Source organism: Rattus norvegicus, chromosome 14 (genome assembly GCF_036323735.1).
Source record: "Rattus norvegicus strain BN/NHsdMcwi chromosome 14, GRCr8, whole genome shotgun sequence".
Classification (NCBI taxonomy): Eukaryota; Metazoa; Chordata; class Mammalia; order Rodentia; family Muridae; genus Rattus; species Rattus norvegicus.
Window position 1 is genome coordinate 46,076,524 of NC_086032.1, and position 13,872 is coordinate 46,090,395.

Below are 13,872 nucleotides of genomic sequence, written 5' to 3' on the forward strand. Positions count from 1 at the left end.
TCTAAGTCCAGCTGTGTGAAGGCAATTCCTCAAAAACTCAATTTTACTCAGAGTCCCACAAATCCCTTCTTTCAACAAGATTTCACTTTGCATATGTAAGCACTAACAATTGCTAGAAGCAAAAATAGCCTACTTGGCATATCTGAACCTTCTCCTTTCCTATATCTGTTTAGCCTTGGAGCTCTGCAAACCTAGATACAGCAGGAAATGAGAATGGCTTGATGTGGGGCAGTGGACCACAAGAGGAAGCCAGGTTCAATTTTGAGCTAAAGGGTTGAAGCCCAGAGACCCTGAATGCTGTAGGAACTTCCCCTGTTCCTGTTACCAGGTCCTGTTACATAATCTCAGCACATCCCCCAAACCCCAAATTTGTGGCCATCAGTCACATAAAAGCAATGCCCCAAGCCCTTCATCCCTAATATCTCAGACCAAGACAATAGGAAAAGATGCATGACCTGTAGTCATGTAGGCTAAGAAAAAGATCTCGATGCTAATGAGGTACCTAGAGGCCCAGAGGGCATTGCCAATAAGATTCTCTTCTAAGACATTCCTCCCTGCAAAAGGTATTTAATCTCAGGCCTACCCTGATTAGTAGGTATGTTTTTACACATCCACTTACCACCATGACATTAAATGCCTCAAAACCATGAACCATCTCTTTTTATCAGGATCCACTGTGGGAAAACATTGAGAAGGCCTTTGCCTTCAGAGCCACAGCCTAGTCTCCCATAGAAGGCTTCTCTGTGCTCCCAACTGTCACTGCCACCAGGCCAGCAGCCTGTCAAGCCAAGAACCATCACCATGGGACTAGCCAGAACTCCCCTTTCCATCTCCCTAGCCCAGCCCCAGGCTAGGCACAACCTGTGGACCTCCACTCAGTTCTCAGCCCTTCCATGATTCCCAGCTGTAACTAGATGTCCAAGATGCCAGGAACCCCACAGTCTTGGCCTCATTTCAGGCCAGGTAAAGAGGCCTCTGAACCATTTCCAGCTTTCCCACACCTCAGACTGAGCCTTCCCACCTGCAGTGGTGCCTAGGTACTTTCCTACAGCCCAGCACTCACAGAGTCAATAGTGTGAAATAATCGCTATCAAACTTTCTGAGATCAACCTCCCCAAGCAGACATGCCCCTTGGTGGAGCAGATGAAAGACCCACAACCTTACAACTTGAACATTTTTGATTGATGGAAAACAGAAGTAAAGTTTAATAACATGGAAGGTCACTGCTAGGGTTAGCAGTTTGTAAGTTTTTATTCAACTTAGAGCAAAACTTCATCGGCCAAAAATATATCAAAATAGTTCCTAAAACTTCAAATTATAAGACTGTACCTTAATTTAGATAGGTCCCTTTATTTACATTAAATATGGAAATATTGAATTATATCCATTTGAAGCATTATTTGAATATGTTTCATGTTGAAAATTCCTGCATACCACCTATATAATGTTGTCCTCTGCTTTATTCTCACTCCAAAGTTGACCTGGGTAACCCAGATTCTCTTATGAACTGGTATCAAATTGGATTGCCCAATATGAGGCAATATAGGAAGCAGGTGGCTGGAAGGTTGAGATACTGTGTTGGTCTAATTCATGTCTATCCTGCTCAGTGTTAAAATTCCTATTGAGATTTCTAGGCCTAGCCCTTCCTTCTGCTCTACAACTTCCTCTGTCTAGGTAAACAGCTTCTTCCGTCTAGGTCTAGAACATTCTCTCTGTAGAGGAATTCTTTGCTGTTTTTTAAAGTACATCTGCAGTACTTTTCTATGGTAAAGTTTTTCTATGACTCTTGAAGAATGATTTCAAAAACCAAGTTAACAACTTGACAAGTGATTGGGTCAATGGTTTGATTGATTTATGGACTAATAGATGGATGAGTAGATAGTGGTTAGGTACTTTATTTAAGCCACCTTCATATCATTGAATCTTATTTGATTATTTCAGAAATATAGTGATAAATATTAAAAGAAACCCAGAATAGATTAAGAGAAGAGAAAGGATATAATTAGGAAGATGCCTCAGGACACTTTACCTAGCTCAATGTCTCTACCCTTCAACATATCTTTAAAGTCCCCTTTCCCAGATAAAATAATTTAGGTACAAATTTTGGCTATCACATATCTTCCAAAGAAATTGTCCAAATTAGATTTCTATTTCTGTAATGTGCACCATGACTGAAGTAACATGGGAAGGAAGGGGTTTATTTATCTTACATTTTGTGATTGGTCATTAGGGAAAGTCAGGGCAGGAACTAAAGGCAGGACCCGGAGGGAGAAACCAAGCAATGGAGAAAAGCTGTTTATTGACTTGTTCTGTGGTTTGCAGTCAATTACCTTTCTTATATCTCCCAAGGCCAACTGCCCAGCATGGGTGAGCCACCACCCATGCTGTGTGCTCTCTATTTTATCACTAATCCAGGCTTGTCAGCAATTCAACTTGATAGAAGTATTTTCTCCATTGAAGTTCCCCCTCTCCCAGAACCCCTAGCTATGTTAAGTGGACAAAATAAAATCATGGCAATAAAGAAATAAATTAAACTTCTTTAAAATTCATCTACAAGTATTAATTGCCACAAATATTTTTATTAAACAACTGAATTTCCTTTGATTATTTCTCTTAAGTTTTGAACTTCTCCATATTTCTTTCTTTATAATTTTTATTAGACAATACCATAATGTAATATTATATGCATTTGCTAGAATACACTAAACTGGCTCCCATGGGAAAAAAACTGCTGGATTTATGACATTTTCTGATTTTATGGTATAAATTCTGCTCTGGGCTCATTCACAATGAAATTGCTGGTAGTGTAACCCTTTCTTCTCAGACTGCATGTCACTGAAACTACTCCTATTTTCACATTCCTTTCTCTGATCATAGATGGGAAAGGGTCTCCACTGCTAAGAACTCATTGACTAGAATGAGTTCGGCTGTCTAAGTCAGGACACTTTACCTAGCTCAATGTCCCTACCCTTCAACATATCTTTAAAGTCCCCTTTCCCAGATAAAATAATTTAGATACAAGTTTTGGACATTCAAACATGGATTTTCTTTTAATAAGAATTGAGAACAGAGATAATGCATGTAATTATAAAATATAAAAAGTCAATACATGTTAGCCACAGTTTTTATATTCATATTATCTTTTTAAACATTTTAATGTTTGATATTAAAATAACAAATGTTCATTTATACAATTAAGCTAAGCAGTAAATCCTCATGAAGACAGTGATCAAATAATTAGGGAGTTCAAGACTCATATGTTTCCCCTAAGTCACATGTGCTTTATGTTCACAATGATTAATATACAGTGGATTAGCAGGATCATAGGCTATCTGACACTTCAAAGTCAGATGCAATCAATCTGCTGTGTTACTGTTGCATCTACACCAAATTAGCCAATGCCAATTTCTTTGGTGCTGAATTAGGAATTTTCCAGTAAGTACAATATTAATTTTCAATAAAGAAAAGGTAACATGAAATTAAACAGCAAAGTGGCTTTGAATGAAAGAAAAATAATAACTCATATTAGGAACTTGTTCTGCTCAATAAGAACATAAGAATAAGGAGAGAGGAAGAAGCTAGGTGAGAAGGTTCTTCTAAGTTCAATGGGATACTGAGAAGGAATTTTATCTTTAAAAAAGTCCCAATCAGGGCCACATTTATATTGAACACAGGAGTTAGAGAGGCTAATCTATATTCTTCTGATGTCCTCTAACCAAAGGAAAGGTTTCAAACATGTTTCCCATCGCAAATACAGAAAATATCTCCTGCCCTTGGAACTACAGCATTGCCAAATGAAACACAACACACTCATCACTATTTACTTGTCCAACAGTGTGTTATTCTTGACCCAGTTATAAAAGTAAACTGTGGATAACTGATATATAAGCACACATGCCCTCCCCAGGATCTATGAATTTGATTGCTGGACTTTCTGTCCCCTAAATTCAATTGCTGCAAGCATATGGAATAATTCCTTCATCATCTAAGTTGATTCTCTGAGTAGTTGACATAAAGTGTCTAGGAGTATGCAGAGACGGAAGAGGTCTTTGAAGTTTCTCTTCCAAGAGTAACACACCATCCTCTTCTACCCGATAGGAGAGCACCAGGCATTCCTGACTCTCCTGTTGCCCTGAAGCGTCCCCCAGGGTGCAGCTTATGGTCCTCCAGACACGACTGTCAACCACAGCTTCTGAGCTTTACAGCTCCAGAAAGCGGCTGCGAAACCAAAGTGCTTTTCAGATACTAACCGCAACCAGAACAGAGACAGATGCAGACAGTGGCCGCATACTCAGACACAATTGGGGATCCTCCTTACCTCCAAGAAGGTCTTTGGAGTTGTGGGTGGTCTCGAGGTCCCAGATGAGCCCCCAAATGAAAGTTCTTGTTTTTCTCACAACTGTTGAGTCAGGCCTTATCAAGGCCAGATGGTTTGTGGTGGCTATAGGCAGGCTACATCCCCAAAACATGTTATGTTATTCTTTGCTGTGAGGTGCACTTGTCCTCACAGCAGGGTCAGTGGGGGATAGTTTAAAATCTTTATTTTTTCATTCCCCACTTCTGCTTGTGACTAGTTCTAATCTTAGAACTCGGGGCCTTTTTCTTCATTTTTTTCTCCTAAGCTTGTCTGAGGCATGATATTGTTGGCGAAGCATTAAAATCTGCACTGCACTAACTCTTTCTCTAATAAAGGCTGTTAACTTATTAAAAATACAGGGTCTAAATGTAAAAAGTGACAAGAGAATAACTAAGGGTCCTAGAAGCATGGAAATTAGTCTCACATCCCCAAGCAGAACAGTATAAACTTTCTAAGCCCCCACAACGCTGGATGGTAGCCTGGTCTTGGCCATCTTGGGGGCAAATGTAAAACCTCAGTCTCCCCATTTGGCACCTTGTTTCTGGACTTCTGCATCTGAACCTCCCCCAGGTGAAAATCTCTTTGGGACTTCTAGGGGCATACTCTGAGGATCTGTGTCAGGAATGTCCTACGTGTCCAGCCCAGCTACCAACTTACAAAATTCAGGGGTGAGAGTGGGCCACCATGTGTATGGTGGGTCACCTTGGAGATGGACCATATTACCTCTCCAGCCTGGGAGGAAACTTACAAAATCAGTTTCTGGGGGATATGGGGATTATAAGCACTTATAACAGAGATGGAGCTCAAGAGTATTAGCAGTCTTTTCTAACTTCCATTCATTTCTGAGAACATCTGGTGCTGTCTTCAAATGGGAGGCATGGACCCATGCAGCAATCCCATCTACCTTAACAACAATGGGAGTGTTTAACAGTACTAGATAGTGTCCTTTCCAGTGAGGCTCTAAATTCTCAGCCTGGTGTCGCTGGACCAGGACTGCATCTCATGCTGGGAACTGGTGAGGCGCCCTGGACTTCCCGTCTTGTAGGCATCCTTCACTTGGCCCCAAATTCCACTTTCGACTGTTTCTAAAGCCTTTAAATGAACAAATAGGGTTTTAGGAAAAACCTCAGTGTAGGGGGCCCCACCCAATTCAATGAAGGGGGGGGGGCTCCCATACATAATCTCATAATGTGTTAGGCCAAAAAGTCAGGAGTGTTCCATATGCGAAACAGAGCGAAAGGAAGGACGACAGTCCAGTCTCCCCCACCGGTCTCTAAGGCCAATTTTGTCAAGGTCTGTTTTAGAGTTCTATTTATCTTTTTTACCTGCCCTGAACTCTGTAGTCTCTTTGGGGGCATGGGTAAGGCTGAATCTGGAAGGGGCATTTCTTGCTCTGAAGAGAGAAAGAGGGAAGGAGTGCCACCCAGTCTGCACCAGTCTACATGGTCAATTTGGTCAGGGTCTCTTAGAATTTTATTTATTCTCTCTACCTGTCCTGAACTTTGAGGTCTGTAGATGTAATATAAATTTTAATTGACCTCTAAATACCTGGCCACACCCTGACATTCCTTGACAACGAAAGCAGGGCCATTGTCTGACCCAATTACCTTGGGCATGCTAAACAAGGAAGATTTCTTCTAGTATCTTCTTGATGACTACCGAGGCCATCTCTTACTTGGTGGGAAAAGCTTCTACCTATTCCTGAAAAGATATCTATAAATGCTAGGAGACATTTGTAACCATATTTTCCTGGTTTTATCTCTGTAAAGTCCACTTTCCAGTAGGATCCAGGCCGTTTCCCACGGAGCCTCTTGCCAGAGTCAACTTTCCTGAAAACAGTTACCTTTTGGCATGGTATACATCAGTGCACTATCTGTTCCATGAGATACTTGAGACCTGTGACATAATATTTAGTTTTTGAAAACGTCTGGACGAGTTTGCTTACCCCTAAGTGAATCCATTGATGCATTTGTTTTAGAATGGCCGCTGCCTGTTTTTGTAACAGGATCTCCTTTCCCGTTTAGGTGTACCAGAGTCTCTTCCTCCGCCTGGCTGGGTCATGGAGGGCCCTTAACAGAGCCAGAATCTCTTTTTTTTCTTGCCCTCAGATGTTGGCAGGCCCCTCTGCTGATGGGCTGTAGCAAAGGCATACCTGCTGTCAACATAAATGTTAAGTCTCTTTCTCAGCTCAAGGGCTTTGGTGAGGGCAACGAGCTCTACCCTCTGAGTAGAGGTGCCTTTTGGTAGGGCCTGAGCCCATATGACTCTGTTTCCATCTACCACTGCTGCCCCAGCCCATCTCTTTCCTTCTCTAAGAAGCTGCTCCCATCTATGAACCAGTTGGCATCTACCACCTCTGGTGGCTGGTCAGTCAGAACTTTACACCAACCCTGTGCTTCAGTGAGCACCTGCTGACACTCTTGAAAGGGGTGGGGGTCTGGGTTGGGGTTTGGGAGCAGGGTTGCAGGGTTCAGACTCATAGGGGCAGTCTGGAATCTTAAGGAACAAGTGGGATACCCGACCCATGCCAAGTCAACCATTCTTAGGATAGTCCAGGAGTATTGTTTGTTGCCAGTAGTCCCCTGTACTCAAGGTCTTTTTCTGGACACTAGCCCATTTGGGTGTAGGACCACAGAGTGTTGGGCCACCATATTCACAAAACAACTGACTTCCCTTCTATCTTTGCTCATAGTCAGCACTCTAGGACCAAGAGGCTTGCCTCCGGGGCTGCTGGAGAGGCCCCTCTTGTTTTTCCTGGGGCAGTCCCTAACCCAGTGTCCATTTTCTTTGCATTAGGCACATTGATTTTTAGCCAGGAATTCCCTTCTGCTGCCAGGAACTGTCTTCCTAGGTTCCCTAACTACTATGGCCAGTATATGTTCCTCTCCTGTCTTTTATCTCTCTTTAGTCTCTAGCTTCTTCTTCTTTTTGTCTCTTTTCTTCCCTAGCTTCCTGCTCTTTTTACCTTCTTTCCTCTTTCTCTTCCTCAGTCTCTCTGTTATATCTTCTGCATCTTCCCCTACAGCTACTAGATGCTGTCCACTTATAAGCACAGACCCTGAACCACACTTCAACCTTACTTTCTCTGCAACTTAAACTAACTCTCAGCAACTTTGCTTAACCCCTCAAGTTTCTGTAACTTTTTCTTTTTATCTTTTTCTTACCTTAGCCAGATTGGTGGGACATTTTTGAGCCCCTTGGAGACCCACCCTTGGATCCTGGAGGTAGACCTGGAGCACTCCCTACCTTCAGGGGTATTGAAGTCAACAGTCAGGAGTGAGGGTCTTCCATCTGTGTCTGGAACATTTTTTCTGGCCTCTAGTAGGATTCTGTCTTTCTTCGGTGGTAAAGAAGACCTGTAGCAGGTACTACCAACTATCTCAAGTGGGATGGTGAGAAAACAAGAAGAGAATCTAGAGAATAGAGGTCTACTGAAGAGGACAAAAACATTTAGTCACACAGCTAAACCAGGAGGCCTTTTTGGGACAAAAAGGCCATTGTAAAAATAAGCACAAGCTTCATGTCTGTGAAACAGAAAGGTGAGTAGAGAGGCAGCTGATCTGTTACTGACTGTCTTTCTAGACTTAGATTTTCCCTCAAGGAGTATCTCTCTTCAGTGTCAGCTTGGTGGCTTTGCCTCTCAAGAGACCCAGCCTCCAAACCTCACTAGGCTTCCAGTAAGAACTAATAACAAAAGGATGGAGAGATGGTTCAGACCTGGGTGTTAGATGCCAAGTGGCTGACATAAGAATTGTAACCGGTTTACCTGGGACTTTCAGAACCTCAGTAGCAGCCCTTTAACAAACTGTCTCAGTGGGTTAAAGGCCCATGGAAAAGAAAACATTAATCCTGACCTTGGCCATGGCCAAAGCCTGAATTCTAAAATTTGACTGGCAAAAAGTTCTTTACAGTTTGTTGCAGATTCTTTTTGAAACTATTTTAGAGGCTTCTCTGCCCCCCAACCTGGGGTATTTTGACCACAGGGGCAGGAACTGGCTGCTGAGGGGATAGAATCAAAGGCACTCTCCATGTTAATGATGACTTAACAGGGAAGGTGATTTAATATTGGAGATCAACTCCTCTCTTGGAATAGGGCCAGCAGATAAGGCAGGCTCCCTTAAAGAACTTCTCTTAATGAACACTCTCCTTCTGATAGCAAGTTTTGAAGGTCTGGCCACTGAAGGCAGCAACTGGAATTTTTTTTTTTTCAGGGCCAAAAGTATCATAAAAAAAACACTAATTCCATGCTATCTTTTTGCTGTCAAAGCGTCAACCCCGGTCAGCCTCATCACCTTGAAACTCCTCTTATGCTGACTTGGCCTGAGCTGCGCTGCTGCCCACGCGCAGCCTGCAGCTTGCTTGCTAGCAGGCTTGCACGCTTGCCACCCTCAGCCCCACACTTCCCTACTATGTGCTGTCCCTTCCTTAGAAGCTATGAATGTTTTAGCAACAGGGAGAAATTTTCTTCAGGATCCAAAGTAAAGCTTTCAGGTTCTTGTTAAACCTGCTTCAGACAGGGTCACTCGGTAACCTGGAGTCCTTCATACACAACTGTTAACAGCAGGTAGACTGGACAAGGGGAGCAAAGGGAGGGGCATCTCTCCTTGGGGAGGAGGCTCAAGAGAGAAAGATAAAACTCCCTGGTAGAAAACAATTTTTCTCAAGCAAATTATTTTTAACTTTTAAGTTAAGTACCAAGAGGACAAAGTAAAACCCTTTGATGAACAAAAGAAATAGCTCTGTGATTAAGTTTCCAGTTATAAAGATCAGAGGAGGAGAAAGGCCAATACTAAAGGGGCTGCATCCCCTTGCCTGGACCTGGGGGAGGTCTATAAGCCCACAAGGGAAAAACAAGAATTGGGCCAGTAGAGGAGTCAGGGGTGAGTGCTCACAGACTTCACGTCCCCTGGGCTGGACCAGAAGCATCTGCCTCCAAAGGGGCAGAGGATTCAGGAGGTTGGGTACACCATAAGTGCACAAAGGCATGGCTACTGTGGAGTCAGGCTCTGTGGGGCTCCGAGCCCTGTGGCTTCGGGTACCTGTAGCGGGATACCCACTCCCTGCTTCTTCTTCCTGTGGAGCAGAGATTAGAGGCTGCTGGGGAGGGAATGGGGGATATGAGGGAGGAGCTGGGCATTCAGAAGGCTCCTCAATCTCAGGATAGACCTTAAAAGGAGCAAAGGGTACTGAGGATTTTGAACCAGGTTTTGCCAGACAGAGATGTAAGGTTGCTGGTCCAGGTGCACTCCTGGTTTTTCCTGAAAAAACAATAGCTTTAACATCAAGAATCATAGTCAGGTTAAAAGAGCCCTCAGGGGTACCAGCCAACACTGAAAGTCTGCCACTCAGAGGTGCAGAAAGTCTGCCACTTTACCTTCTTAACTGCAACTGACATATTATGTGCTCTGTCCCTAACTTCAGCCCAATGATCTAATGTCAGACTTAAGGGGGTCGTTACCGTCTGTCCCATCATCAAAAAAAAAAAAACAAAAAAAAAAAAACAAAAACAAACAAAAAAAACCGAAAACACTAAACAGACAAACAACAGACAACACAAAGAGACCACAATATCCAGACAACAACTGCTATGCCTAGTCCACAGGCACCAGCCAAAAGCAGTTTCAGACGGAAGAGGTCTTTGAAGTTTCTCTTCCAAGAGGAACACACTATCCTCTTCTACCCGATAGGAGAGCACCAGGCATCCCTGGCTCTCCTGTTGCCCTGAAGCGTCCCCCAGGGTGCAGCTTATGGTCCTCCAGACACGACTGTCGACCACAGCTTCTGAGCTTTACAGCTCCAGAAAGCGGCTGCGAAACCAAAGTGCTTTTCAGATACTAACCGCAACCAGAACAGAGACAGACGCAGACAGTGGCTGCATACTCAGACACAATTGGGGATGCCCCTTACCTCCAAGAAGGTCTTTGGAGTTGTGGGTGGTCTCGAGGTCCCAGATGAGCCCCCAAATGAAAGTTCTTGTTTTTCTCACAACTGTTGAGTCAGGCCTTATCAAGGCCAGATGGTTTGTGGTGGCTATAGGCAGGCTACATCCCCAAAACATGTTATGTTATTCTTTGCTATGAGGTGCACTTGTCCTCACACCAGGGTCAGTGGGCGATAGTTTAAAATCTTTATTCTTTCACTTTCAACCCTTTCTCTAATTCCTCCAATGGGGATCCCATTCTCAGCTCAGTGGATGTTGCTAGCATTCACCTCTGTATTTGACATGTTCTAGCTGTGCCTCTCAGGAGACAGTTTTATCAGGCTCCCGTCAGCATGCCCTTCTTAACTTCATCAATCTCATCTAGTTTTGGTGGCTGTATATATATATATATGGGCTGTATATACATGTGGGGCAGGTTCTGAATGGCTGTTCCTTCAGTCTCTGCTACAAACTTTGCCTCCATATACCCTCCTATGATTATTTTCATTCCCCCTTTTAAGAAAGAGTGAAGCATCTGCACTTTGGTCATCCTTCTTGAGCTTCATGTGGTCTGTGGATTGCATCTTGGGTAATTCTAGCCTTTGGGCTAATATCCACTTATCAGTGAGTGCATATCATGTGGGGTTTTTTTTTTTACTTTTTCATAATTTGAAACAGGATGATACATTTTTAACCTGTATTTTTGAGGTAGGAAAACTAGCCTTTAGTAAACACACCTCTACCCTAGAACATACTTTCTGATGAAAGCCTATATAGGGAAGAAAGAAGCTATTGCTCTTTGCCTTCTTGTTCTCGCCTTGCTAGCAAGTTCCTCACTGTCATGAGAGACTACTCCTCAGGATTCTCTTATATCACTGAAGATCAGCTGAGAAACATCCAGGCTGTGAACTGAGCAACTGCTAAATTCTTGGACTTTTAGTTCACAGGCAATTTTTGGATTAGCCAGACTATGATCGACATGTAAGTCATTCTAATAAATCGCCTTTATTAAATATCTAGTTCAGAGGTAGTTTTTCCATGCAGAGTAATTCATTTAGAAACTGAAAGAAGACAATTTGAATCAGTCATCTTGGAGAGGAGTTTGAGCCGCAAGAGATGAGTTGAACCATCCAGCCAGAGTTCTGAAAGAGCTAGCAAGAATGTGTGTTCAGTAGTAAGTCTTGAAAGCTGATACATTCTAGATTTAGGTTAGCAGATGGAGGTTGGAATTTGAAGTGGTGGATGGGTGGGGAAGCACCCTCATAGAAACAGGGGAAGGGGGGATGGGATAGGTGGCTTTTGGAGGGGAAACCTAGAAAGAAGATAACATTTGAAATGTAAATAAAGAAAAGATGCAATTTAAAAAAAAAAAGGTTAGATTGTATGCAGGCTAGAAACTTCCAGCCCTGAGCCTAGAGATAGGTAGAAATGCTCTGGGCCAGCCTCACTCATATATTTATAAAGCTTGAGTATGACTCTTATCTCATCCATTCCACTGAGGAAATTAAACCAACATTTACACATGGATCCCATTCTTATGTGGTTTAATTTAAAACATTTATATTTATCTACTTTCTCAATAACTTTATCTTTTATTTGCAGGTGTTATAAAACAGAACTAAATTTAAACCTTGAGGACAGTTTTCCTAGAGATGCAAAAATGATAGAAAACAAAGGTCTCACACTAGGGGTGTCCCATGTCAAAACCCCAGATCATTCACAAATCTATTTAATGTCTGAATTTGTATCAGTATTCTGATCTCTCAATCATATACTTAAGCAGATTCAACTTACAACGGTCTAGAATTATTCAGTCATCACCTCCAAAATCATGCAAGTTTTGCCTCATAAAAATAACTATAAAAACCACGGGATTAGGTTTTCAAAAGTAATGACTCTACTCCTCATTATTAAGTTTCTCGATGATTTCTCCCATTGCTGTGGACTAACAGAACAATTTAAGGGAGAAAAGATTCATCTTGGTACAAGATTTCAAAATGTTAGACCATAAGACTTAGTTCTGTAGATTTGGGCAAAATCCGATGGTAGTAAAAACATGTGCTAGAGAACAACTATTTTCTTCTGACTCAAACAGAAAGCAGATAGAACAAGATAGGGATAGCATCCCTAAGGATCCCCTTTTTTTCTTTCTTTTAAATTTTTTTATCTTTATTAACTTGAGTATTTCTTACTTACATTTCGATTGTTATTCCCCTTCCCGGTTTCCAGGCCAACATCCGCCTAACCCCTCCCCCTCCCCTTCTCTATGGGTGTTCCCCTCCTCATCCTCCCCCCCATTACCTCCCTCCTCCCAACAATCACGTCCACTGGGGGGTTCAGTCTTGGCAGGACCAAGGCCTTCCCCTTCCACTGGTGCTCTTACTAGGCTATTCATTGCTACCTATGAGGTTGAAGCCCAGGGTCAGCCCATGTATAGTCTTTGGTAGTGGCTTAGTCCCTGGAAGCTCTGGTAGCTTGGCATTGTTGTTCATATGGGGTCTTGAGCCCCTTCAAGCTCTTCAAGTCCCTAAAGACCCTTTTAACATTACCTAGATCCGACAGCACAGTCCCACCTCAGTTTTAGAACTTCACAAAATAGTGCATCTATTTGGGGACTAAACTTCTTGTCATGAGTGTATGGAGGGCATAACATATTTAAACCGTGATGTGACTTTCTAATGCGACCACCCTTCTTTCACTAGGAAATATATATCATGCGGGCATCAGAATCATAGGATAGGTTTCTATGTAGCAATCAGTAAGAGATTTGAATTGGCCCATATAAAGATCCTCAGTTTTGGTGGGATTCCAGACTGGTACAAACATTCTGGAAATTGGTCTGGAGGTTTCTCAGAAAATTGGATATTGAACTACCTGAGAACCCAGCTATACCTCTCTTGGGCATATACCCAAAAGATACCCCAACATATAACAAAGACACATGCTCCACTATGTTCATAGCAGCCTTATTTATAATAGCCAGAAGCTGGAAAAGAACCCAGATGCCCTTCAATAGAAGAATGGATACAGAAAATGTGGTACATCTCCACAATGGAATATTACTCAGCTATCAAAAACAATGACTTTATGAAATACATAGGCAAATGGATGGAACTGGAAAATATCATCCTGAGAGAGGTAACCCAATCACAGAAAAACAGACATGGTATGCACTCATTGATAAGTGGATTTCAGCCCAAATACTCGAATTACCCTAGATGCACCAAACACATGAAACTAAGAAGGATGACCAAAATGTGAATGCTTCACTCCTTCTTTAAAAGGGGAGCAAGTATACCCTTGAGAGGGATAGGGAGGCAAAGTGTAGAACAGAGGCAGAAGGAACACCCATTCAGAGCCTGCCCCACATGTGGCCCATACATATACAGCCACCAAACTAGATAAGATGGATGAAGCATAGATGTGCAGGCTGACAGGAACTGGATGTAGATCTCTCCTGAGAGTCACGGACAGAATACGGCAAATACATAGGCGAATGCCAGCAGTAAACCACTGAACTGAGAACAGGACCCCCGTTGAAGGAATCAGAGAAAGGACTGAAAGAGCTTGAAGGGGCTGGAGACCCCATATGAAC